The sequence below is a fragment of the Lepidochelys olivacea genome (assembly GCF_965140295.1).
Source record: "Lepidochelys olivacea isolate rLepOli2 genome assembly, chromosome: 1".
NCBI lineage: Eukaryota > Metazoa > Chordata > Testudines > Cheloniidae > Lepidochelys > Lepidochelys olivacea.
The window spans coordinates 178222411-178248447 of NC_140411.1; positions in this window are offsets into that span (position 1 = coordinate 178222411).

The following is a 26037-nucleotide window of genomic DNA, read 5'->3' on the forward strand; positions in this document are numbered from 1 at the left end:
GTTCAAATTTCTTTTATTCATTTGTCTATCAACCCTTGAATTGGAATGGACTTCATTTCAAAGAATGTTGGAGAAAGGCTATTCCAAATGCCAATACTCACTTAAACATGGTTATAGCTTATTTGATATTTGTGCTCAATGTATTTGCCCTGTTTACAATTCAGTCATTCCAATTTGGCAGCAGAAAGAATGCCACAAACAAGGAACAATTAATAGAATCATAGGACCATAGGGTTAGAAAGAACAGCAAGGATCATCTAGTCTAACCCCCTGCCAAGATGCAGGATTTGTTGTGTCTAGACCATCCAAGACAGACGGCTATCTAGTATCTTTTTGAAAAGCTCAGTGAAGGAGCTTCCATGACTTCCACACGCAGTTTGTTCCATTGTTCTACTGTTCTTACAGTTAGGAAGTCTTTCCTGAGATTCAATCTAAATCTTCTGTGCTGTAGTTTGAACAACGTAGCAGATTTAGATTAGTCAAAGACATAGTGAACGTGAATAGCTTTTAAGCATTCCATAAATCAGAATATGGTCACCTGAAGTGTTCGAACAAATATGAATTTAGAGCCCAATTCTGCAAAGTTTTATACAGGTGCTTAACTTGAGGTACTGTGAATAGTTTTACCCAAGTCAATGGGACAACTCACAGGGTGAAATGCTGTCTTCATTGAAATCAATAGCAAAACTCCCATTAACATCAGTGGGGCCAGGAATTCAACCAGAGTGTGCTAAGTAAAGTGTAAGGTTAGGTGCTTACATCTTTGCAGGATCAATACCAAAATCATAAAAAAAAACCCTCAAAAGTCTGCTCCTGGAAAATTCCCAGGCAGAAATATAGGGCAAAGCTCTCAGATAAACTGCTCTCTACAAATAAGTGGCCAAGGTCTAATGAAGAGGAAGTTAGTGCGTGATGGGTTAGGAAAAATACTTGAGTTTTAATAAACCCAGGTTTCTTACCCATTAATTAATGAGTTAATTGGGAAAGCAGAGACTACTCAAGTGTTATCTCTGAAACAGCTCTCACTGCTAGATGAGCAATATGTATAATTCTGTGGCAATTATCACCCAAAAATCTCAATGTGTACCATTACCAATTAAGTCACACGACAAAACTGTGTGGGTAGGTATTATATTCATTTGTCACGTGGCAAAAGTGAAGCGCAGAGAAGTTAATTGCCCTATCTACTTCACTGGATGACTAATGGGCAGAGCTGGAAATATAACCCAGGACTCCCAGTTTAATGCTTTCTAATCACTAGAGCACATTTCCTCTCCTTTATATAATGTTATAATGTTTTCATGAGTGACTATAAAAGGACAGTGTATTCAGACTACAAGATTGCCCATAGGTACTGCTCAACTGTCTGATCTGCTGTGGATGCCAATGGTAGCCTTTTTCTCTGCTGCTCTTCCTGAAAGTACTGTCCCTAAAACAACTAATTTTAAGCTTCACCCACTATACACTTGTCATAAATATAAAGGGAAGGGTAAACCCCTTTAAAATCCCTCTTGGCCAGAGGAAAAATCCTCTCACCTGTAAAGGGTTAAGAAGCTAAAGGTAACCTCGCTGGCACCTGACCAAAATGACCAATGAGGAAACAAGATACTTTCAAAAGCTTGGAGGAGGGAGAAAAACAAAAGGGTCTGTGTCTGTCTGTGTGATGCTTTTGCCAGAGACAGAACAGGAATGGAGTCTTAGAATTTAGTAAGTAATCTAGCTAGGTATGTGTTAGATTATGATTTCTTTAAATGGCTGAGAAAATTGCTGTGCTGAATAGAATGAATATTCCTGTCTGTGTATCTTTTTTGTAACTTAAGGTTTTGCCTAGAGGGATTCTCTATGTTTTGAATCTAATTACCCTGTAAGGTATTCACCATCCTGATTTTACAGAGGTAATTCTTTTCTTTTTACTTCTATTAGAAGTCTTTTTGTAAGGAAACTGAATGCTTTTTCATTGTGCTAAGATCCAAGGGTTTGGGTCTGTGGTCACCTATGCAAATTGGTGAGGATTTTTACCAAACCTTCCCCAGGAAGTGGGGTGCAAGGGTTGGGAGGATTTTGGGGGGAAAGATGTGTCCAAACTCCTTTTTTTCAGGAACCCAGATAAAGTTTGGTGGTGGCAGTGGAAATCCAAGGGCAAAGGGTAAAATTAATTTGTACCTTGGGGAAGTTTTAACCTAAGCTGGTAAAAGTAAGCTTAGGAGGTTTTCATGCAGGTCCCCACATCTGTACCCTAGAGTTCAGAGTGGGGAAGGAACCTTGACAACACTTATGACATCATTCTGCTATTCCTTGAAGTGCTATTGTCAGGTCCACACTTGAAGTAACATCAGAAAAAATGGTATTGTGCAGCCATTCAGGTGAGAAGGCAAAAATCAGATAACCAAAGATGCAACTCCTAATGCGGAAGTGACAGGTGCCTCCATGTTTAGCTAGATTTCCAAATTTTCCCCAAGAGAGCTGGATTGTCATTGTTGGGGCAGACTTAAAGTCACCACTTTAGAAAACCATGACATTAAAACAAACAAAAAAAATACACCACTACGTTCTGTGTGTGAAGTGACAATTCTGGGTGGCAGCTAGTTAAGAGGACAAGAATTGCAGAAGGCCTTGGTGCAGTGGTGATGGTTATCACATTGCATGATGCTAGGACTAAGATTGAAGCCTGAATCTGGTACTAGAAGTCCATTGCAACATCAATTATTTGAAATATCATGGTTATGATACTTTGGAAATCGCTGCACTTAACTTCCAAACTGTTGTTTTAAAACGGCTAATGTACCCAACCCTGAATTAATGTCAATGTCCTATAAAACTGGCTGTTAAAAAAAAAAGTCAGCAAATAATTTTTTTTAGTCTGTCAGCTCAAAAGGGTGCCTCGGTTGTTTCATCTCAAAACAGCTGCATGCTTTCATTGACATTTGTTGACCTTTCTTTGTGCACTCATCCTAACCTCTTAGGTTATTTCCTGGCCTCCCTTAAGTGACCTATGACAAGTGATGACCTTTAGCTAGAAAACGCAACATTTTGTTCTCTTCTGGCTGACATGTGATGCTCTCATTATTCAAAGGTATGCGAAAATAATGACCTCGAGTGACCTTTCAGTTTCCTTTCATTTATTGGTCTGTGCTAGGTGCTTGTTCAGCATATTGTTATACTTAGGTGGTTGGGATATACAATTTCTTCTTTAAGCATGAATCTGCTCAGTTGAATCAATTTTTAAGTTCTTGTTCATATTGCTCCCTTGAAAGATCATTCGAAGAGGTAGAGATGTGGAAAGGGGAGTGGGAGAGCCTTACAGGCTGCATCTATGTGCTAAATTCAGAAAGTTTGACAAAGTAACTCTATAGGTTTAGGAGTGACTCATTCTTCCCATCACCAATATTTCTGAATTCCTTCTGATGATATTTTTGACTGATAGAGATGCAGTTGGTATGGACAGAAGATAAATACAAAAATGCAGTCAAGGACATGTTAGCAACAACAATGATCAGTCAGGTATGTTGTTGTCCTTTGGGTTTCAAAATGGGAAAACTTCTAGTATTCTTTCCAAAAGAAAAACTTGATATGTGAAATGTTTTTGCAAGAAGTAGGTTTCATTTTCAGAGCAGGTGAGACTCACTCGCATTGCCTGTAGCAAACATTTTAAAATGCAGAGGGTGTGAGGAGGAAAGGGATCAACAACTTTTGTTTGGGAAAAAGAAAACTTTTGCTTGTGGCACCTTGGAGACTAACCAATTTACTTGAGCATGAGCTTTCGTGAGCTACAGCTCACTTCAGCGGATGCATAAAGTGGAAAATGCAGTGAGGATGTTTTATACACACAGACCATGAGACTGTCCTAGCAATTAACAGTTTAGCCAGGATTTAACCAGCATGAATATTTAATCATCCCTTACTTGGAAAAAGGACCATGACTCCAGGTCAGGGTTGAGGGCATTTATGGAGCAGCACTAGGCTCAGACAGTTGGTCTGGATCAGGGGTGGGCAAACCTTTTGGCCCGAGGGCCACATCGGGGTTGCAAAACTGTATGGAGGGCTGGGTAGGGAAGGCTGTGCCTCCCCAAACAGCCTGGCCCCTGCCCCCTATCTGCCCCCTCCCACTTCCTGCCCCCTGACTGCCCCCCTCAGAACTCCTGACCCATCCAAGCCCCCCGCACCTTGTCCCCTGACTTCCCCCATCTGGGACCCCCACCCCTAACTGCCCCTAGGACCCCACCTCCTATCCAACCCCCCCACCCCGCTCCCTGTCTCCTGACTGCCCCAACCCCTATCCACACCCCCTACCCCTTACAGGCCCCCGGGACTCCCACACCTATCCAACCCCCCTGTTCTCCGTCCCCTGACCCCCTGCAGAACCTCCGCCCCATCCAACCTCCCCCTGCTCCCTGCCCCCTGACTGCCCCCACCCCTATCCACACCCCTGCCCCCTGACAGCCCCACCTGGGACTCCCACACCTATTCTACTGCCCCCTACTCCCTGTCCCCTGACTGCCCCCCAGGACCCTCTTCCCCTTATCCAACCCCCCCACTCCCTGCCCCCTTACCATGCTGCTCAAAGCAGCAGGAGCTCGCAGTCCTGCTGCCCAGCCAGAGCCAGCCACGCCACCTGCGCTGCCCGGAAGGAGCGGTGGGCCAGAGTGCTGGCGGCACGGTGCGCTGAGGCTGCAGGGGAGGGAGGACAGTGGGGGAGGGGCCAGGGGCTGCCTCCCCGGCCGGGAGCTCAGGAGCCGGGCAGGACGGTCCCGCGGGCCGTAGTTTGCCCACCTCTGGTCTAGACACTTTTTGACTATGAATACAATATTTCCTACTATGAGTCTAAAAATCAATTAAGGACTAAATTATGCTTCCCACTGCAAGGAAGCTCTAGAGGAAGGGAGAATGCGCTAGAAGCCCTAGTTCATCTGCATAGAGGTCAGGCATAAACTGACCCCCAGAGCTAGCACAGCTGGCAGCACCAGAACAGGTGTTTCTGGCTGGGGCCAGAGTAAGGCAATGTCCCAGCCCTTCCCCATTCAAAGCTGGGAAGTTCCGCTCTTCCTGAAGAGACAAGTTGTCAGCCACAGTTTTCATCCAGGAGCTCTAGGTATCCTGGCTGCAGTCCTTTGAGTATCTTGAAGATAAGGACCAAGACCTTGAACTTGACTCAGTGTTCTACGGGATGTCAGTGTAATGAATAGAGGATAGGTTGATGTGCTCTCAGGATCCTGTGTTGGTGAGGAGACACATTGCAGTAGTCTGTACGAGTTAGAGTTTCCTTCCTGAAGGCTGAAGTCTCCATGCCCCAGTTTTTCAGATTGCTGTATTCCAGCCAGAATGTAACGAAGGTATGAATAACTGAGGTCAGGTTATCATGTGTTAGCATGGGACCAAGTCTCATACCTAATTGGACAAGTAGAAAGCGTTAATCATGTGTAGGCACCCTTTACTAAAGGGGCCTCTGAACTTTATTTGGAGTGTCCCAGGAAACCCAGTCACTTGTAATGCCCACAGACCCCAGTCCTCAGTGGGCGGGATCGAACCTGGGACCTCTGTCTCTTAGTGCATGAGCCTGCACTGCATGAGCTAAAAGCCATATGCCTGTTAGCTAAGGCTGTAGAGCAGACTCATTAATCTCTTTCTCTAAGTAGTCTCAGTGACACTAGATGGGACAGAGCACCACACCCAGAGGTTGTGTGAGTTACACATGTACCCTGCTATGTGAAAGCTGCAGCATTAGCAAGAAATCCAGAAATACTCCGTGGCTACAAACCAATTGTGCAGTCTCCTTTGGTTGAAGGAACACACTACAGCTGCAAATCTTTCCAAGCATGTTCCTCTGCCCATCAGCACCATCTCTGTCTTGCTCAGGTCACCTTCTTCATCCATAAGCTGGTCTCTTCCAAGCACTGCACCATCTTGGTGGTAGCAGTAGTGTGATCATATATGTGATGAACGATAAGTAAAGCTATGTGTAATCTACACATTGCTGGCACTTGAATCCCCGCCTTCTGACTATTTCATCTAATGGTTGCATGTAGACGTTGAACAGGACTAGAGAGAATTGACCCATGTGGGACTAGACAAGTGAGGGGTCTAGTGGTGGAGGTACAGTTTTTCATCACTATTCTTTGGGTGTGTGTCTCCACAAAGGACTGAAATCCTTTTAGCACAATCCCCAGGACCCTGGGCAACTTGGCTGGGAGCAGAGTCAGCACAAAGCCTTTATGCCAAGGTAGCATACAGGGATCATAGCATAACTGAGAATCAGCCCAAGATGTAAACAAGAACTTCTGATGGTCTCCTTTCCAGGCCCTGAAGCTCTCCTCCCAAAACCACCCAATTGCCAGAGAGGCTCTAGATCTTAACCATCTCTTATCTTCCTTGGGGAAAGACATCTCTTGAGGGATGTTTGGGGTACAAGAGGTAGCCAGCAAGTCTACACTTTCTGGTGTCCTCATGGGATAGATGATAGGCCTGTTTCTACAGCATTTTTGTGGGGCCTCTCCCTCTTCACTCTCTTCTCTATTGCCTTGTGGTGCCCTTTCTTCTTTCCCCTTGTGTTTTCCTTGTGTTTGCCCTTAGCAATACCCACTTCTTTCTCTCCATCCCCTTTTCGGGAAGTGTGGAAAATCGGTCACTGCTAAGGGACAGAGCATGCACTCGTGACTGTCTTGTCTCCCTTTCCTGGCCCCTTGAACTGCCTCCTCAGCTCTGCTTCAGTGAGAGGCAAGTACAGTGGGAATGGCACAGTCAACAGAGAAAGTAGAGATACACTGAAACCAGCAGTACAGCTAATCTGTGGGAGCTGGCAGAAGCAGGAGTCACTAGCCGTTGGCCTAGGTGCAAGGCAGAAACCTAGGACTGGCACTGAGAAATCGGGACTATTGGTAACTATAGTATACTGTTGGTTATTTTTAAAGGATTGTATCCTATGGCATTAGGTTCCCAAGGCCAGCCCTTTTTAAAATAAAAAGAAATGGATGAATGATTTGAGTACTCATGAAAGTGAAGAACTATCATTAGAACTGTGTGAATAACTGATATTTCGGTTTGGTGGCTGAACCAAAGAAACACAACCAAAAAATTGTTTTAGGCCGAACAAAACATGTAGCTCAACCATTTTCTGTTGTTTTAATTCAAATAAAATTGAACTACAACTCTAAATGACAAGTAGTTTCAAACTAAAATAAAAAAAATCGTTTCATTTTGAAAATGTTGACATGAAATGTTTTGATTTTGGTGGGGGGTTTTGACAGAAACAATGCAGCAAATTCACCCAGATTCACAAAATGTTTCAGTCCAATGTTTCTGCATTTTTGAGCAAAAAAGGTGTCATATGAAATGTTTTGGCCAGCTCCAACTATTAGCAGTGTACAAACAAGGTATAGTTCAAGCTGTTGCCATGCTAACTTCTCCTCATTGATCTGCCAATGCACTTTAAGCCTGACGTATTTAATGCCAGGTCAAGGCCAGAGCTCTTCTTTCCCAAAAAGAATGGTATTCATGACTAAAGTGTGGAATGTAGTTTAGGAGGTACACAGATAGGAACTAGACTGAGAAATGGTTACCCACTTATTTGTGATCTAAACCCAGGGCTGATGTCAGGATGCCTGTAACCAATTACAATGAACTAACCCATGTGCAAAGCCCATTAAGGACTTTCATAACCATGAACACCATTAGGGCACATAACTTGTGGCACTCAAAACCACTAGACACTTTTCTGAACATTTAGGCCAATGACCTTAAGTTGTTTATGGAGAGAGACAATTAGTCTATAAGCAGAAATGGGTGGAACCAATCAATAACTTTTTAAACTGGCAGCATGTTTATCCAAAATGACTTTTTCCTTTTCTTTTCAGCAAAAGCCTTCCCAGAAATTTTCTGTTATCATTTCCTCCCATCTCATTTGACTCTCATTGCTCAGTTGGCTTGTTTTTTTCCTTCTATAAATCATATGATTAATTTTCAGTCCAAGACTGGTTTATGTGAGTGAAAGAATCTAATTGGAATACTATAAGCCCTCTACTGCTCTTCACATCTTTCTTTGCATCTCAATGTGATCTAAATTTCAGATATCCCTTTCTGTGAGATATTTATTTTCCGCATCATGCAAGTGTCGCACTGAACTTAAATTGTGCTGCTGTCTTTTTCTGCCCTTTTGAGCTCCTGCTGTAAATAAACTGTTATCCAGTTTGAATAAGTTCCTTTAGAGCTCTGCAGTTCATAAACTGTATTTCAGTATTATAGCTCTGTGACTAGGTGCGGGGTGAGGGTGGGAAAGAGAAGAACTAGCTGGTCCCCAGCCAGAAGACAAGGGGTTAACTCCAGCTTTACTTCCCCTCCCTGGCCCAGGTGCTCAGGGGAAAAGCTGTCAGATGAGATGCTGGAGAGACAGAGAGGGGGAAAGCCTTTGGGAAAACAGGACTCCATACATAGGTGCTCTATGATCCCTCAGTTGGGGAATCTTTTTGTTATGCTTCTAATCTTTGTATGCTTTGTAATCTTATGGTTACTTGTTTTGATTTATACTGATACTGCATTAGTCCAGCTAAAAATATCTTGCTGCTTACTGCTGAATCGCCTTGCCACTTTACAAGCTTATATAATTCATTTGCTTTTTTTAAAGTGAGCTTTTCATATGAAGTTAGTGTTTGAGAAGTGCCAGCCTGACAGCTCTGGCAAATGAGGCCTCATCCACTCTTAACATTTAGGTCAACATAGCTACAATGCACAGACGTGTGAAAAATCCACACCCCTGAGCGCTGTAGTCACATCGACCTAGCCCCCAGTGTAGATGCCTCTAAGTTGACAGAACAAGACCATGAACCTAGCTGCCGTCATTTGGGGAGGAGGAGTTCCACAGCAAAGGAAAAAACCCTTCAGTTGCTGTAGGCTATGTCTGTGCAACAGGGTTATACTGACATATGGCCTGAAATGCTCCCATTATCCACACAAAAGGTACAGCACAAGCAACACAAGCTTCACTTCACAGCTTTCCACAGTACACTCCATCCTAAAGGGGGCACACCTCTGGAGGAAGCTACATTCTCATGGCTCATTCTGTCCTTGCTTTCTTTGCTAAGGGTATGTCTACACTGGCAAGTTTCTGTGCCGCAAGTTATACTACTTTTATTAAAACACTGGAATTAAACCGCTGTTGCGGGTCCACACTGTGCTCCTTGTGACAGTAGACAGCAGTATATTGTGGTAGCTATCCCACTGTGCAACTAGCTGCAGGGTGCTTTGGGAAGGGTTTTCAATGCCTCATGGGGCAGACACAGCATCACATGATGCAGGTTTCCCAATCCCATTGTTCCATGGGCATCCGACTACATTTTCAGCTGCTTTTCATCTGAAGTTGGGGGGGGCGAGTAGTGTGTGTATGGAGTGGGGAGGGAGAGAGACAGTGTGTTTTGGAGGACAGAGAGTGCGTCAGCATGCTGTCTTGTAAGTTCAGACAGCGGCAGGAAGCAACCAGTCCTGAGGCAGGGGGAGGAGGAAACCCCGACATCAGAGTGTGTGTGTGTGTGTGTGTGTCTCACTCACACACACACACACACAAACACACACCCCTACCTGCCCCTGTGTTCAACAACATGAGCATTCCACATTAATGGTTTGCTTTGTGTCCCAGAGCATATCAGCACAGCACACAAGGGCTGGCAGAAACGATGCTTTGAAAGGGGAAGGGTGCATGTCTCCAGGGCAGATGAGTTCAAAACAATGAGCAGAACGGTAACTTGAGGCATTATGGGACAGCTCCAGAGGCCAATGACAGCGCAGAAAGCAATCAAGTATTCACTCCGCAATATAGCGCCTTTATGCAGCTAGCCTTATGACTCTCGTTGAGGTGCTTTTTTTTGCAGCACTGCAACTGAGGAGTTTCTGCACACAAAGTAGCTTGGCAGCGTGCACACATCCGCAGGTTGAGCGCAAAAAGCAGCTTTACTGGGCAGAAACTTGCCAGTATAGACAAGCCCTAAGACACTTTTGCTAAAGTGTTTTGCCACCTTAGGCCCCGCCTGGTCTACCGTAAACCAACCTGAGACTACACTCATTTCATACACTTAGATGTCAGATGGAAATGACTGTCAGCCATTACCACATAGGTCAGAGGTGAAAGTGGGCCGGTACGCCGTACCAGTAAGAAGTGGCCACTGGTACCAGCCCGTACACAGGCAACGTTAAAGCATGGCTGCGACAACTCTTTGAGGACCCTCTTTAAAGTGCTGCTGTGGCAGCACCTTAATGTTGCTGCCCCTTTTGCCCCACCCCCCCGTCAGCAGCCCTGCCAGTAGGGCCGCTGAGAGCGGGGGGGAGAACAGGGCAGCTGCCTGGGGGCCCAGCGATTTTAAAAGGATCTGGGGCTCCAGGCCACCACTGCCGGTACCACGGCAGCGGCCAGAGTCCCAGGCCCTTTAAATTGCCGCTGGAGCCCCGGGCGGTGCAGGCCAGGCAGCGTGGAAGGGCTGGCTAGGGGAGGCTGACCCCCCGCAGCCCACCCCTTCCACCCAAGGCCTCGCCCCTTCTGGAGGCCCAGAGCCAGGCCCCTATACTGGTAAGTCTTTTATCTTACTTTCACCCCTGAAACAGGTGTGAACAGAGCCAAAAGGCTAGAGATGAGAGGCTCTGTGGTCCTCTTATCAGTCCACCATGAAATCCAGTATTGCTTAAATAACTACACACTGTACTCATTCCTGCTTGACTTATTCACACAGTAAACCCATTCACTTCCACAGAATTACTCTCACAAATGACCCAGGAGAATTTAACCCACCAGTTTATCCTATACAGCACAGTAAACAACTGTGGAAGAAAATTATAACTAGGTTTCTTCTTTTGAGTTTGACCTAGGGATAAAGTTGAATTGGGCTTCTCATGTTAAGTAAAATTAATAATTAAAATGAAACCATTGAAATGAATCAATTTCAGTTCAGTGCTGGTTGTGAATCCATGACAAAGCAATAAAAAAAGAAAGTGACAGGTTCTTCATTCACCTGCACTTGTTTTGTACTGGTGTAACTCCACTGACTTCAAATTACACCAGCATGAGCGAAAGAATTAGGCTTACTATGTTTAGTGAATGGCAAAATAGTGGTTCTACTCAAGTGAAATTGCACACCATTTTGGTTCCTACCTGTCTTCGAGGATAGTTTGAGAATTTACCATTGCTGGCTTCTTTACTTTTCCTGCTTCAGCCAATAATAAAAATAAGTTCTTACCACTTATCACTTAGCAGAACAGTAGCAGAATTTAAATATTGTGGAATTATAGGGAAAGGAACTAAAGGGCTGATTTTGTGAGGTGCTGAGCATCTTCTGCAGGAGAGACTGATCCTTAGTTCTGATTGACTTCCCCGAGACCCAAGGGTGCTTAGCAACTCACAATCCAAATTCTGACAGTCCAATATTGCTTTAATCCAGGTCAACAGCAAGACTCCCATCCACTTCTGAAAGAGCAGGGCAGAGCCTGGAATTGCCATATTTTAAACTGCAGCAATATTTGTATTTCATTCTGACAACTGACATAAAAAAATACTTCCTATAAACCACAAACACGTTAAAAAATACAGCTTTCAAAATGTTAACAGTGCAGAAAAATTAATGTTATCGTTCTAAAGTGTTCCTCATGAAACAGTGGGGGATCTGGCTGAAACTAGCAAGAACAACAATACATCTCACTTTGAAGGTGAAAAGAGAGAAAAGGTTGTAATTATATAAATGACTTTGGGGCAAACTGTTGTACTGTATACAGTATATATTCAGAGTAATGTGGAATACTAATTGGAGGAAGCATACATAAAGCTGATCATTTGCTTTTTTCTCTCTTTATCTATTATAGCCCCTTAGCCCTACCTAACTCCTACCTTAGTGTTATTTTTCAGATTTATAAATTGAATACGCAGTGCTAAACAGTTCATTAATGCAACATTGAGTGTGTGTGCAGCATTCTGTTTTACTGTGCTGCTAATTTATGCTCCACTGAAATAAATGTGACTACTCATAAGTACAGGTTTCAGGATCTAGCTCAGTGGAAAACAATCCATCCCTTGGGACCAGATCCTATGATGTTTATGGGTGTTTCCTTCACTCACAGCATCATCGAGCGTGTTCTGTAAACATGCAGTCTATATTTTTCAAACACTCATAACTTCACTGTTACTACTAATCCAAAAGGCTTAAGTATATATTTATTTTTAATTTAAACTTCAAAAGACACCTCTCCCAGGCTCCAGGCATTCTTAATAGTCATTAAAAATACATTTCACAGACCAGAGACAGTGAAACCATTAGAGAGCGAGAGAGAGCACACACACAGCAGCATATCTTCCTGCTCCAATATGACTACTAGTCAGCAGAGGAGAAAAATATATATATATAAAAAATCATGATGTTCTCACCCATCATATTCTCAAAGGAAACCCCAGTCCAGTTGCCTCAGGCCTCTCCATATTCTCATGCAAAAATTTGTCAAAGGCACTTATCTGCGATGACTTGTTACCTCCTAACTAAAGGTTTTGGCACTAATTTCCTTTGTTTTTTGCAGGAATTTTTATGAGGAAAAAACTCCTTCATGGAAGCATACGAGACTTGACACGAGATCACAATAGCTTTAAAGGAGCCATTAAGTTTTATGATGTAAATATATATTTTTGACCTTTTTAATAATGTGGATTACATAAATTTGAATGAAGTGACTTAAGAACATTGATTATTGAGCTGATAAACTGCAGTGGCTAGCCCTTAGGGCTTATTGTGTAAATCATAATTTCAAAAAATTGTTATGCAATAAAAATTCTTATAAAAAAGTACTTATCGTACTTTGAATGCTGAGTAACCACTTCTCAACATTAAATATTTCAGCCAAAAATACATTTTTAAATTGAGTGACTTTTAATTTATGCAAGTTTTTTAAAATGGTTATAAGCACTCAGAATGTACTCTTTTTATGGGCATAACTTTGAAATGACCAAACAAATATTTAAGAGCCCATGAAAATGAGGGCAAGTAAAATTGGTGATATATTGACATTAGAGGGCTCATCTACAAGACATTTCTGCCAAAGGAAAACACCACCTTTTGTTGTAGTATATGCCAATGGATGCACCTCTGGTGTAAAAAGGATCTGATCAGCAGACTTTAGGTAAGTAATAAAGGGAATGAGCAGATCACTTGAGTTAGGAGAGAGCTATGTACTTACAATATAAGTAGCACAAAAGATAGAAACGTTCAGAAACAAAAGGCAATGAAAGGGTATTAAAACAGAACGTACTAGAATGTTGTTACACAAAGGCAAGGAGCATGAGACACAAGCAACAGGAAATAGGAAGAATACTAAATTACAGACATCAGTATTCAAGTGAGCATAACTGCAATTTGGTGTGATGATTCTCATAACTGAAATGCCATCAGTGAGCAGTACAACTTAGAGGAGAAAGAGGAAGTGGAAAGGGTGCTGCAGTACCATTAAACAAATTTTGCTATGGCATGGTACCCATTGCAATAGCAATACAGTGCAAGAGTGAGCTTAGTTCCATGTGTCACAGTTAATCTATAATGACAATGGAGACTGTGGCAGTGAAATGTATTTGCTAAGATACATAGATTGAATGGAGAAGAAAGGCAGAAAGTAGAGTGGCAGATGTATCATACAGCTCACTGGGACCTTGCCACTCTAAGATGGGTCAAAGAGCAACACTAACTACTGTCTCAATGTTCCTCACTCTCAGCCCCTGCAGTCACAGATAATGAAAGTCCAGACAGTGACCTAGAGCTACCATCTTGTTTCAGCTTGGAATATTGCCCTGTTGCAATAGGACTTCACAGTATTTATATCTTTGTGCAAAGAGATAGCAATGTCTTCAACTATAGATGCAATGCCATGGAACAAAGTTATGTCACTATAGTGTGACACGATGGCACAGTGTTGCAAGACTGAGGCCTGGTCTACACTACAGAGTTAAGTTGACGTAAGGCAGTTTACATGGACTTAACTCTTTCAGTGTCTATGCTAAAATGTCACTCCCACTGATGTAACTCACCTGCTATGCTCCACGAGAGGTTGACATAGTCAGGGTGATGCAATATCAGTGTAGACACTGAGTTACTCGCATCGACTTTAGTGGCCTCCAGGAGGTATCCCACAATGTGCTACCGTGACCTCTCTGGTCACCGTTTGGAACTCTACTGCCCAGCAGCCAGGTATACCAGTACACACCCCTCCCCCTTTAAAGCTCTGCACATTTTTGAAATTGCACTTCCTGTTTGCTCGGGGTGGAGAGCTCATATAGCAACTCCCCAGCTGATCATGCTGGCTCCATGCTGCAGACATGCTCCTGCCTGGATTACACAGGAGGTGGTGGCTCTCCTGGGTCTGTGGGGAGAAAAGGATGTGCACGCACCGCTCCCATCAAGCTGTAGAAATGTCAATATCTACAAGCATATCATGCTGGGCATGGAGGAGAAGGGCTACAAGAGGGTCCCTCAGCAGTGTCATGTGAAAGTCAAGGAGCTGTGGCAGGCATACCAGAAGGCAAGGGAGGCTAACAGTCGTTCTGATGCAGAGTTGCAGACCTGCTGCTTTTACAAAGAACTGCACCACCCTTGGTGGTGACCCCACCACCGCCAGCCCTTTGGATACTTCAGAGGAGTCATAGTCACAGGCCACCAGAGTGAACCCTCAGGACAGCCTCCTCTACAGCCCATAGAGAACTGCATTTCTGGACCTCCCTACATGCCCCCTCCACATCCCATGTGCTGTCCAGGGCTGGTGTACTACTCCTAGCATTCCACCCTGGAGGACAATACAGACAATCACAGCCGTACAAACACTGACCTGTGAGACACAGGGTTGGTGGACGTGTTTGTGAAATGAAAATGACTGTTCTTTTCCCTTCAAAGGTTCTTTTCCCTGTCTCTATAAAGTTTAATTCAGTTATAAATTTGTTTGTATAGGTTTAGAGTAAAATTCTAGTTATGGACACTTAATTCATCTTTATTAGTTCGCAACATATGCTGGCTTGGGCTGACACTATTCACAGATAATAGCAATAGATGCTATTGCAATGTTATATTACTACACACAGCATTCATTGCAAGGTTCATAACGGGGTACAAAAATGCCAGGCAGAGCATGCTACAGCAACACACATTACCGTGGCTCATTATTGAAGTGGTCTTTCAAAGCCTTCCTGTGCTGAATAGCTCCGTGCTGAATAGCTCCATGCTGAGCTTTTCTTATAGCCCGAGTACCTGGCTGCTCCAAGTCATCAGCAGACAGCCACTCCACTTCCTCCCTCCACCCCAGTGGAAACTTTTCCCCTTTGCTTCACAGATACGAAGTACACAGCAGACAACTATAATCATCGGGATGTTTTTTCCCCTGAGGCCAAATCTTGTGAGTAGACAGCTCCAATGGCCTTTCAAATGGCCAAAGACACATTCAACTGTCATTCTGCACCTGCTGAGCCAGTTAAAGTGCTCCTTGATGCTGCCGAGGCGGCCAGCGTACGGCTTCAGGAGCCATGAGTGTAAGGGCTAGGCTGGGTCTCCCAGGATCATTATTGTCATTTCAACATCCCCAATGGTGATCTTCTGGTCTAGAAAGAAAGTCCCTGCTTGCAGCTTTCTGAACAGGCCTGTGTTCTTGAAGATGCAAGTGTCATGCACCTTCCCTGACTAGCCTGCATTGATGTAGGTAAAATATCCCCAGTGATCCACCAGTGCTTGCATTACCATGGAAGAGTAGCTCTTTCTATTGATTTACTCTGTAGCAAGGTAGTCTGGTGCCAAAATAGGGATGTGCGTGCCATCTATTAGCTCACCACAATTCGGGAACTCCATTGCTGCAAAACCATCCACTATGTCCCACATATTGCCCAGACTCACAGTCCTTCATAACAGGACATGATTAATGGCCCTGCACACTTGCATCAGAGCAACCCCCACAGTGGATTTCCCAGCTCCAAATTGATTCCTGTCTTATCAGTAGCAATCTGGCATTGCAAGCTTCCACACAGCGATCATTGCTCACTTCTCCATTGTCAGTGCAGCTGTCATGGTGGTGTTGCTCTGCCGGAGGGCTGGAGCAAGCTCTGCACACGCTTCCAGGAATGTGGCCTTGCACATCCACCAGTTCTGCAGCCACTGCTCATCATCTCATAGCTGCATAATGATGTAATCCCACTAATCAGTGCTTGTTTCTTGGGCCCAGAACCCGCAATCCACCATCTGCAGCTGCTCCATGAATGCCTCCAGCAAACTGGAAATTGTTTCTTTCTATGTCCCACAGCAAGGCAGCCTCCAAGGAATCATCTTGTTCCACCGCCTGGCTCCTCTGGCTACTCTGCAAATGATGCAGGATCAGGCACGTTGGGCTCGCAACACTCATCACAATAGCACAGAGCTGTGCAGGATCCATGCTTCTCACAGAGATGGCAGACACACAGGTGTGCAGGGCTTTTGAAAAGAAGCACCAAACATTATGGGATGCAGATAAAATTATGGGATGGAGAAAGCTGCAGCATGGGACTTAGAAGCCATGTTCCCAGTCACCCCCTGTGACTCGTTTGCCCCCATGAGGCATTGCAAACCCTTCCCCAAACACCCTGAGCTAGAGGGTGGCGAGTTGCACAGTGGGATAGCTACCCTGGGCTTCTTATGTTTTGAAACTCCAACCGAGTGTGTTTAAGTGTGTAGGTATATCCATACTTTCCCAACAGTCACATTTCTCACAGTTTTAGTAAAAGCTAAGTGTCATAAATATAAAGGGAAGGGTAAACCCCTTTGAAATCCCTCCTGGCCAGGGGAAAGCTCCTCTCACCTGTAAAGGGTTAAGAAGCTAAAGGTAACCTCGCTGGCACCTGACCAAAATGACCAATGAGGAGACAAGATACTTTCAAAAGCTGGGAGGAGGGAGAGAAACAAAGGGTTTGTGTGTCTGTCTGTAGTCGTCTTGGCCGGGGACAGAACAGGAATGGAGTCTTAGAACTTTTAGTAAGTAATCTAGCTAGGTATGTGTTAGATTATGATTTCTTTAAATGGCTGAGAAAAGAATTGTGCTGAATAGAATAACTATTTCTGTCTGTGTATCTTTTTTGTAACTTAAGGTTTTGCCTAGAGGGGTTCTCTATGTTTTTGAATCTAATTACCCTGTAAGATATATACCATCCTGATTTTACAGGGGGAATTTCTTTATTTCTATTTACTTCTATTTTTTATTAAAAGTCTTCTTGTAAAACACTGAATGCTTTTTCATTGTTCTCAGATCCAAGGGTTTGGGTTTGTGGTCACCTATGCAAATTGGTGAGGCTTTTTATCCAACATTTCCCAGGAAAGGGGGGGTGCAAGTGTTGGGAGGATTGTTCATTGTTCTTAAGATCCAAGGGTCTGGGTCTGTAGTCACCTAGACAAATTGGTGAGGCTTTTTACCAAACCTTGTCCAGGAAGTGGGGTGCAAGGTTTTGGGAAGTATTTTGGGGGGAAGGACGCGTCCAAACAGCTCTTCCCCAGTAACCAGTATTAGTTTGGTGGTGGTAGCGGCCATTCCAAGGATAACGGGGGTAATATTTTGTACCTTGGGGAAGTTTTGACCTAAGCTGGTAAAGATAAGCTTAGGAGGTTTTTCATGCAGGTCCCCACATCTGTACCCTAGAGTTCAGAGTGGGGGAGGAACCGTGACATGGTGGCACAGTGGTGGGATTAACCTGAAATCATTTTGAGATCCAGTTGAGATTTTTTGAACTAGAAATACAGATTTTAAAAAGGAATTTTTAGGAAGTCCAGAAGGCAGCTTTGAAACTGAAAGCAGCTTGGTTTCTCTCTGCTTTGTGGCCAAGCAGAGACAAAAGGGGATTATCTTGTGAATTGCAGGTTTTCTTTGCCTGGAGGCAGGGTACTTAACTCCTGCAGGGAAATTCACAGTCTTCCAACCCAGAGGTTTTTTTTTTTTTTCTTTTCTTCCTAAAAGTAAATAGGGGGTGTGTGCTCTACCCATTTGCCTGGAGACAAAAGTGGCAGGGTTTTTTTTTAGGATTTTGATTTTTTTTTTTTGTTTTACAAGGAGCACAGGTTTGAAAAGAAATTTTTTTCTTCTTTGGGCTGGGTAAGCAGGTTTCCAAGTAGTTGGAGGTTTTTTGCTTTAATTTGGGCCCAGAGCAGAGACAAGGGAATTGTCTTTTTCTGTAGGCTGACAATCACTATCAGAGAATAGGTATTCTATTCCAGCACAGCAAAATTTTACAGCCAAGTTTTGTTTGTTTATTTCTAAACCTCGGGTGTAAAGTTAGTTAAAAACAGAGAGGTTAGAATGGCCAAATCCTCAGCTCGACTACAGCTGGAATTAGCCAAATTTCAGGCTGAGGAAAAACAAAGGGAACATGAAAGACAGATAGAACTCATGCAGCTGAAGAAGGAACAAGAAAGGGAGGCAGAACAACACCAAGAGGCTGCCCACAAGAGGGAAATGGAGGCAAGGAAGCATGTGGAGGAGGAGAGGGAAAAAGAGAGGAAGCATGTGGAGGAGGAGAAGGAAAAAGAGAGGAAGCATGTGGAGGAGATGGAGAGGATAAAGGCCCAGCAGAATATACCAACAAACCCTAGCAATCCTTCTCCAGGTACCACTTCCCATCCCAGAAAGTTCCCCACCTACAAGGCAGGTGATGATACTGAGGCCTTCTTAGAAAACTTCGAAAGGGCCTGCCTTGGGTACAACATCTCTACTGACCAATACATGGTAGAGCTGAGGCCGCAGCTCAGTGGACCCTTAGCTGAGGTGGCAGCTGAAATGCCTAAAGAACACATGAACAAGTATGAACTGTTTAAATCCAAGGCGAGAGTCAGAATGGGGATAACACCCGAGCAGTCTCGTCGGAGGTTCAGAGCCCTAAGGTGGAAACCAGACATGTCATTTACCCAACATGCCTACCACATTGTAAAACATTGGGATGCCTGGATATCAGGAGCAAGTGTTGAATCTCCAGTAAATTTGCCCTTCCTAATGCAAATGGAACAATTCTTAGAGGGTGTTCCTGAGGAAATAGAAAGATACATCCTAGATGGGAAACCCAAAACTGTAATTGAGGCAGGAGAGATTGGAGCCAGATGGGTGGAGGTGGCAGAGAAGAAGAAAACTGGTCGCAGTTGGAGCGGAGACCAGAAGGGACCACCCCAGACCACACCCTATTACCGGGGGCCGCCCAAAGCCCCACCTACCTCCCAAAGAACCCTCCAGACCCCTTATCGTCCCACCACCCCGTTCTCCAGCAACCCTCCTCGCCCCAGTGACCCGTCAGCTGGACGATGTTTTAAGTGTAACGAGCTGGGGCATGTAAAGGCCAACTGCCCCAAGAACCCCAACAGATTACAGTTCATTGCACCGGAATCACACCAGAGGTCCACAGGCCCAGATACCTCCCAGATACCCTTGGAGCGGAGGGAAACTGTGAGTGTGGGTGGGAAGAAGGTCACCGCGTGGAGGGACACCGGAGCACAAGTGTCAGCTATCCATGCTTCCTTAGTGGACCCCAATTTAATCAACCCAGAGATCCAAGTGACGATTCAACCCTTCAAGTCCAACTCTTTCAATTTGCCTACAGCCAAGTTGCCTGTCCAGTACAAGGGCTGGTCAGGAATGTGGACTTTTGCAGTCTATGATGATTATCCCATCCCCATGCTGTTGGGGGAAGACTTGGCCAATCATGTGAAGCAGGCCAAGAGGGTGGGAATGGTCACCCGCAACCAGGCTAAACAAGCCGTGAGGCCTAGCTCTGTTCCGGAAACTTCTATCAGGACCCAGTCAGAGGTGATGGACCTGGACCCCAGGCCAATGTCTGCAACAGCAGTAGTGGATCCAGTCCCAGAGACCCAGACGGAACCAGTCCCAGAACCGGAACCAGCCAAACAACCAACACCAGACCCCGTGTCAGCACTGAATCCAGTACTTGCAACCTCAACACCAGAGGGCCCCACCGAACCTGAACTGGCAGCAGCCGATAACCCTACACAAGAGGCTCAGCCGGAGCCTGAATCCCAACATAGTGCACCAGCGGAGAGCGGTTCACAGTCAACAGAAACAGCTCCATCCCCTATATCGCTTCCAGAGGGACCAAGCCTAGGTCCACAATCCCATGAGGAACTGATGTCTCCAGCATCAAGGGAACAGTTCCAGACCGAACAGGAAGCAGATGAAAGCCTCCAGAGAGCTTGGACGGCGGCACGGAGCAACCCACCGCCTCTCAGCTCTTCTAATCGATCCAGGTTTGTTGTAGAAAGAGGACTTTTATACAAGGAAACTCTTTCTGGGGGACACCAGGAAGACTGGCATCCTCAGAGACAGTTGGTAGTTCCAACTAAATACCGGGCCAAGCTCTTGAGCTTAGCCCATGATCACCCTAGTGGCCATGCTGGGGTGAACAGGACCAAAGACCGTTTGGGGGGGTCATTCCACTGGGAGGGAATGGGCAAGGATGTTTCTACCTATGTCCAGTCTTGTGAGGTGTGCCAAAGAGTGGGAAAACCCCAAGACCAGGTCAAAGCTCCTCTCCAGCCACTCCCCATCATTGAAGTTCCATTTCAGCGAGTAGCTGTGGATATTCTGGGTCCTTTTACGAGAAAGACACCCAGAGGAAAGCAGTACATACTGACTTTCATGGATTTTGCCACCCGATGGCCGGAAGCAGTAGCTCTAAGCAACACCAGGGCTAAAAGTGTGTGCCAGGCACTAGCAGACATTTTTGCCAGGGTAGGTTGGCCCTCCGACATCCTCACAGATGCAGGGACTAATTTCCTGGCAGGAACTATGAAAAACCTTTGGGAAGCTCATGGGGTAAATCACTTGGTTGCCACTCCTTACCATCATCAAACAAATGGCATGGTGGAGAAGTTTAATGGAACTTTGGGGGCCATGATACGTAAATTCGTAAATGAGCACTCCAATGATTGGGACCTAGTATTGCAGCAGTTGCTCTTTGCCTACAGAGCTGTACCACATCCCAGTTTAGGGTTTTCCCCATTTGAACTTGTATATGGCCGTGAGGTTAAGGGGCCATTGCAGTTGGTGAAGCAGCAATGGGAGGGATTTACACCTTCTCCAGGAACTAACATTCTGGACTTTGTAACCAACCTACAAAACACCCTCCGAACCTCTTTAGCCCTTGCTAGAGAAAACTTACAGGATGCTCAAAAAGAGCAAAAAGCCTGGTATGATAAACATGCCAGAGAGCGTTCCTTCAAAGTAGGAGACCAGGTCATGGTCTTAAAGGCGCTCCAGGCCCATAAAATGGAAGCATCGTGGGAAGGGCCATTCGTGGTCCAGGAGCGCCTGGGAGCTGTTAATTATCTCATAGCATTCCCCACCTCCAACCGAAAGCCTAAGGTGTATCATATTAATTCTCTAAAGCCCTTTTATTCCAGAGAATTAAAGGTTTGTCAGTTTACAGCCCAGGGAGGAGACGACGCTGAGTGGCCTGAAGGTGTCTACTACGAAGGGAAATGTGCTGGTGGTGTGGAAGAGGTGAATCTCTCCATGACCCTTGGGCGTATGCAGCGACAGCAGATCCAGGAGCTGTGCACTAGCTACGCGCCAACGTTCTCAGCCACCCCAGGACTGACTGAACGGGCATACCACTCCATTGACACAGGTAATGCTCACCCAATTAGGGTCCACCCTTACCGGGTGTCTCCTCAAGCTAAAACTGCTATAGAACGGGAGATCCAGGATATGTTACAGATGGGTGTAATCCGCCCCTCTGAAAGTGCAGGGACATCTCCAGTGGTTCTAGTTCCCAAACCAGATGGGGAAATACGTTTTTGCGTGGACTACCGTAAGCTAAATGCTGTAACTCGCCCAGACAACTATCCCATGCCACGCACAGATGAACTATTAGAGAAACTGGGAAGGGCCCAGTTCATCTCTACCTTGGACTTAACCAAGGGGTACTGGCAGGTACCGCTAGATGAATCTGCCAAGGAAAGGTCAGCCTTCATCACACATCTCGGGCTGTATGAATTTAATGTACTCCCTTTCGGGCTGCGAAATGCACCCGCCACTTTCCAAAGACTTGTAGATGGTCTCCTAGCGGGATTAGGAGAATATGCAGTCGCCTACCTTGACGATGTGGCCATATTTTCGGATTCCTGGGCAGACCACCTGGAACATCTACAAAAAGTCCTTGAGCGCATAAGGGAGGCAGGACTAACTGTTAAGGCTAAGAAGTGTCAAATAGGCCTAAACAGAGTGACTTACCTTGGACACCAGGTGGGTCAAGGAACTATCAGCCCCCTACAGGCCAAAGTGGATGCTATCCAAAAGTGGCCTGTCCCAAAGTCAAAGAAACAGGTTCAATCCTTCTTAGGCTTGGCCGGTTATTACAGACGATTTGTACCGCACTACAGCCAAATCGCTGCCCCACTGACAGACCTAACCAAAAAGAAACAGCCAAATGCTGTTCAGTGGACCGGAAAGTGTCAGAAGGCCTTTAACAAGCTTAAAGCAACACTCATGTCTGACCCTGTACTAAGGGCCCCAGACTTTGACAAACCGTTCCTAGTAACCACAGATGCATCCGAGCGTGGTGTGGGAGCAGTTTTAATGCAGAAAGGACCTGATCAAGAATTCCACCCTGTAGTGTTTCTCAGCAAAAAACTGTCTGAGAGGGAAAGCAACTGGTCAGTCACTGAAAAAGAATGTTATGCCATTGTCTACGCTCTGGAAAAGCTACGCCCATATGTTTGGGGACGGCGTTTCCACCTGCAAACCGACCATGCTGCACTAAAGTGGCTTCACACCGTCAAAGAAACTAACAAAAAACTTCTTCGGTGGAGTTTAGCTCTCCAAGACTTTGATTTCGACATCCAACACATCTCAGGAGCTTCTAACAAAGTGGCTGATGCACTCTCCCGTGAAAGTTTCCCAGAATCAACTGGTTAAAATCGTCCTTGAGATGTGGAAAATATTGTTAGTCTTTATGTACTTGGTAGTATATTTAGAGATGCATGTGTCTTATTAACTCTGTTTTTCCTAGAGCTCCAGGAAGAAATCCCAGCCAGTGTTTCACCCTAGCTGAGATTTGGGGGGCGTGTCATAAATATAAAGGGAAGGGTAAACCCCTTTGAAATCCCTCCTGGCCAGGGGAAAGCTCCTCTCACCTGTAAAGGGTTAAGAAGCTAAAGGTAACCTCGCTGGCACCTGACCAAAATGACCAATGAGGAGACAAGATACTTTCAAAAGCTGGGAGGAGGGAGAGAAACAAAGGGTTTGTGTGTCTGTCTGTAGTCGTCTTGGCCGGGGACAGAACAGGAATGGAGTCTTAGAACTTTTAGTAAGTAATCTAGCTAGGTATGTGTTAGATTATGATTTCTTTAAATGGCTGAGAAAAGAATTGTGCTGAATAGAATAACTATTTCTGTCTGTGTATCTTTTTTGTAACTTAAGGTTTTGCCTAGAGGGGTTCTCTATGTTTTTGAATCTAATTACCCTGTAAGATATATACCATCCTGATTTTACAGGGGGAATTTCTTTATTTCTATTTACTTCTATTTTTTATTAAAAGTCTTCTTGTAAAACACTGAATGCTTTTTCATTGTTCTCAGATCCAAGGGTTTGGGTTTGTGGTCACCTATGCAAATTGGTGAGGCTTTTTATCCAACATTTCCCAGGAAAGGGGGGGTGCAAGTGTTGGGAGGATTGTTCATTGTTCTTAAGATCCAAGGGTCTGGGTCTGTAGTCACCTAGACAAATTGGTGAGGCTTTTTACCAAACCTTGTCCAGGAAGTGGGGTGCAAGGTTTTGGGAAGTATTTTGGGGGGAAGGACGCGTCCAAACAGCTCTTCCCCAGTAACCAGTATTAGTTTGGTGGTGGTAGCGGCCATTCCAAGGATAACGGGGGTAATATTTTGTACCTTGGGGAAGTTTTGACCTAAGCTGGTAAAGATAAGCTTAGGAGGTTTTTCATGCAGGTCCCCACATCTGTACCCTAGAGTTCAGAGTGGGGGAGGAACCTTGACACTAAGCCTGGGTGAATACCTCAAAAACTATTTCATGACTATTTGAAAAAATGAAATATTGAGTTTGTTTTGGCTGTATCTGTCCTCTTTATATTTACTTCCTATCAATACTCTATGAAACAAGTTTACTAGAAGCAAAATTAGCAAAAACTGAATGTTATGCCTACTTTAGAGAATATACTGAAGCAGCAAATTTTGACCTCAGAAAGTTAAGTATTTGCACCAGACACCTGGTTCAAAAAGTTATGCTCTTGAATCACGAAATGAAAAAATATCATGCAACTTTCCCATCCAATCAATTCAAATGTTGAATACTTATGACAGCCTGATTGTAAACAATCTATCAACTGTTTTTAGAAATTGGGTGAATACTTTCAAATAAATACATCTGAGAAAACTAATCAGCTCACAGAGAGAGAGAGAGAGAAAAAAAGAGGCCAAGTTTGTCAAATAAATTATTCCCTATGAACTATTCACTGATCTCTCATAGCAACGTAACTAGTTTCTTTCATGCATTTTAGTTATCATTCAGGAACATTATTCAGTTTTGTTTATGAATGTCTGGTGGATAAAGGACTAGTACAGTAAAGAGCATGTTTGATGTCAGTAGGGAGGTTATGAACAACCAAGGGAAAGGTCAGTGCTTGGTGTCAAAGGCTACAAGAACTGTCACGTTTTCTCTTAATTAAGCCAGGCTAGGAGAGACTCCTTAGGAAGGACTGAAGATCAGACAGAGGAAGCATTTATTATTGTACCAATTACCACTGCCTATTTGAGCACCTCTCTTTGTGATTCTACCACTTTAACCAAATATGTAATTTCTAGGCTTCGATCAAGATTGGATTAATAAATAGGATACATAGGTTTGGCAGGATTAGATTTTTGTTGGTAGATGTCAGTAAACATCTATTTCACCATATGGACCCAGACAAAAAAGATTTTCATCAATAATAACTGAAATTTATAGATTGGCAAAGTAAAAAAAAAGCTGCTTGAGAACTCAGAGTCCTAACTTAATGTGTATAAAGCATGTTGCAATACTGGCGTTCGTGGATCTGGAGCAGGGGTGCCATTTAGGTAGCTTTAGTTTTTTGAATCTCAGCATCGCCTGTCATTAAATAAATTGTCTGACACCCATAATTTCCTGTACCCCATAATTTCCTGCAACTGTGAAAATTTAATCTGATAAATAAAAATCTTTAAAATGCTTATAAACAAACATCAATATTATCTGTCAAAATTATAAAAAAATAAAAATTGAATTTGAATTTGAATGTATAAAGCGAATCAGGTTGGATAAGAATTCATCCCATATTTAGATATAGATGGACCTAATCTTGACAGGTGCTGAGGATCCTTAATTTCCACTGAAAACAGCAGGAGTGCAACCTTTTACAAGCAACATTTGACACCTCCCAGAACTGGGTCCTTTATATACAACATTTATAGATTCAAATGCCATGCTCTTCTGATGTTGCTTTGCATAGTGAGCCCTTCCCCACCCCCACCCTCCTTCTGTTTCAGTGAATGTGCACCCGATATTGTATATCGACTTTGTATTTCCGCTAAACAAATCTGTGTTTTTCACTGTTCGATACTGAGGCAAATTACATTTATTTCTATTTCCTTTTGCACAATTGCAATATTATTCAGTGCTCTTTAGCTTTTCCTTATGTGCAGAACATTTATGCTCCATTTCAGAATTGCCATCCAAGGACTTAGGATCCTTTTGTTATTAAACAGTGCAATATTAAAGGAATAGGGTACAGCAGGTGGTGTGTTTCTGGCTATTATACCATGCCTTAGGCTCCGCTGCCATCCATCAGCAAAAAGGCATGCAAAGCTGAATATCAGTAGAAGGAAAAACATTTGTCAGAAAGATCATAAAAATATGTTTCCCTATAAGTTTCCAAACTATGGGTATTTGTAATATGCAATCTGGATTTAAAGGGCTTTGCTGATGGCAGAAATTAGATTTTTTTTAAAAGGCTTGCATGTGTGACCACGAAGAGACGTGTGACCCCAGGGCTCCAATCCTGCAATCAGA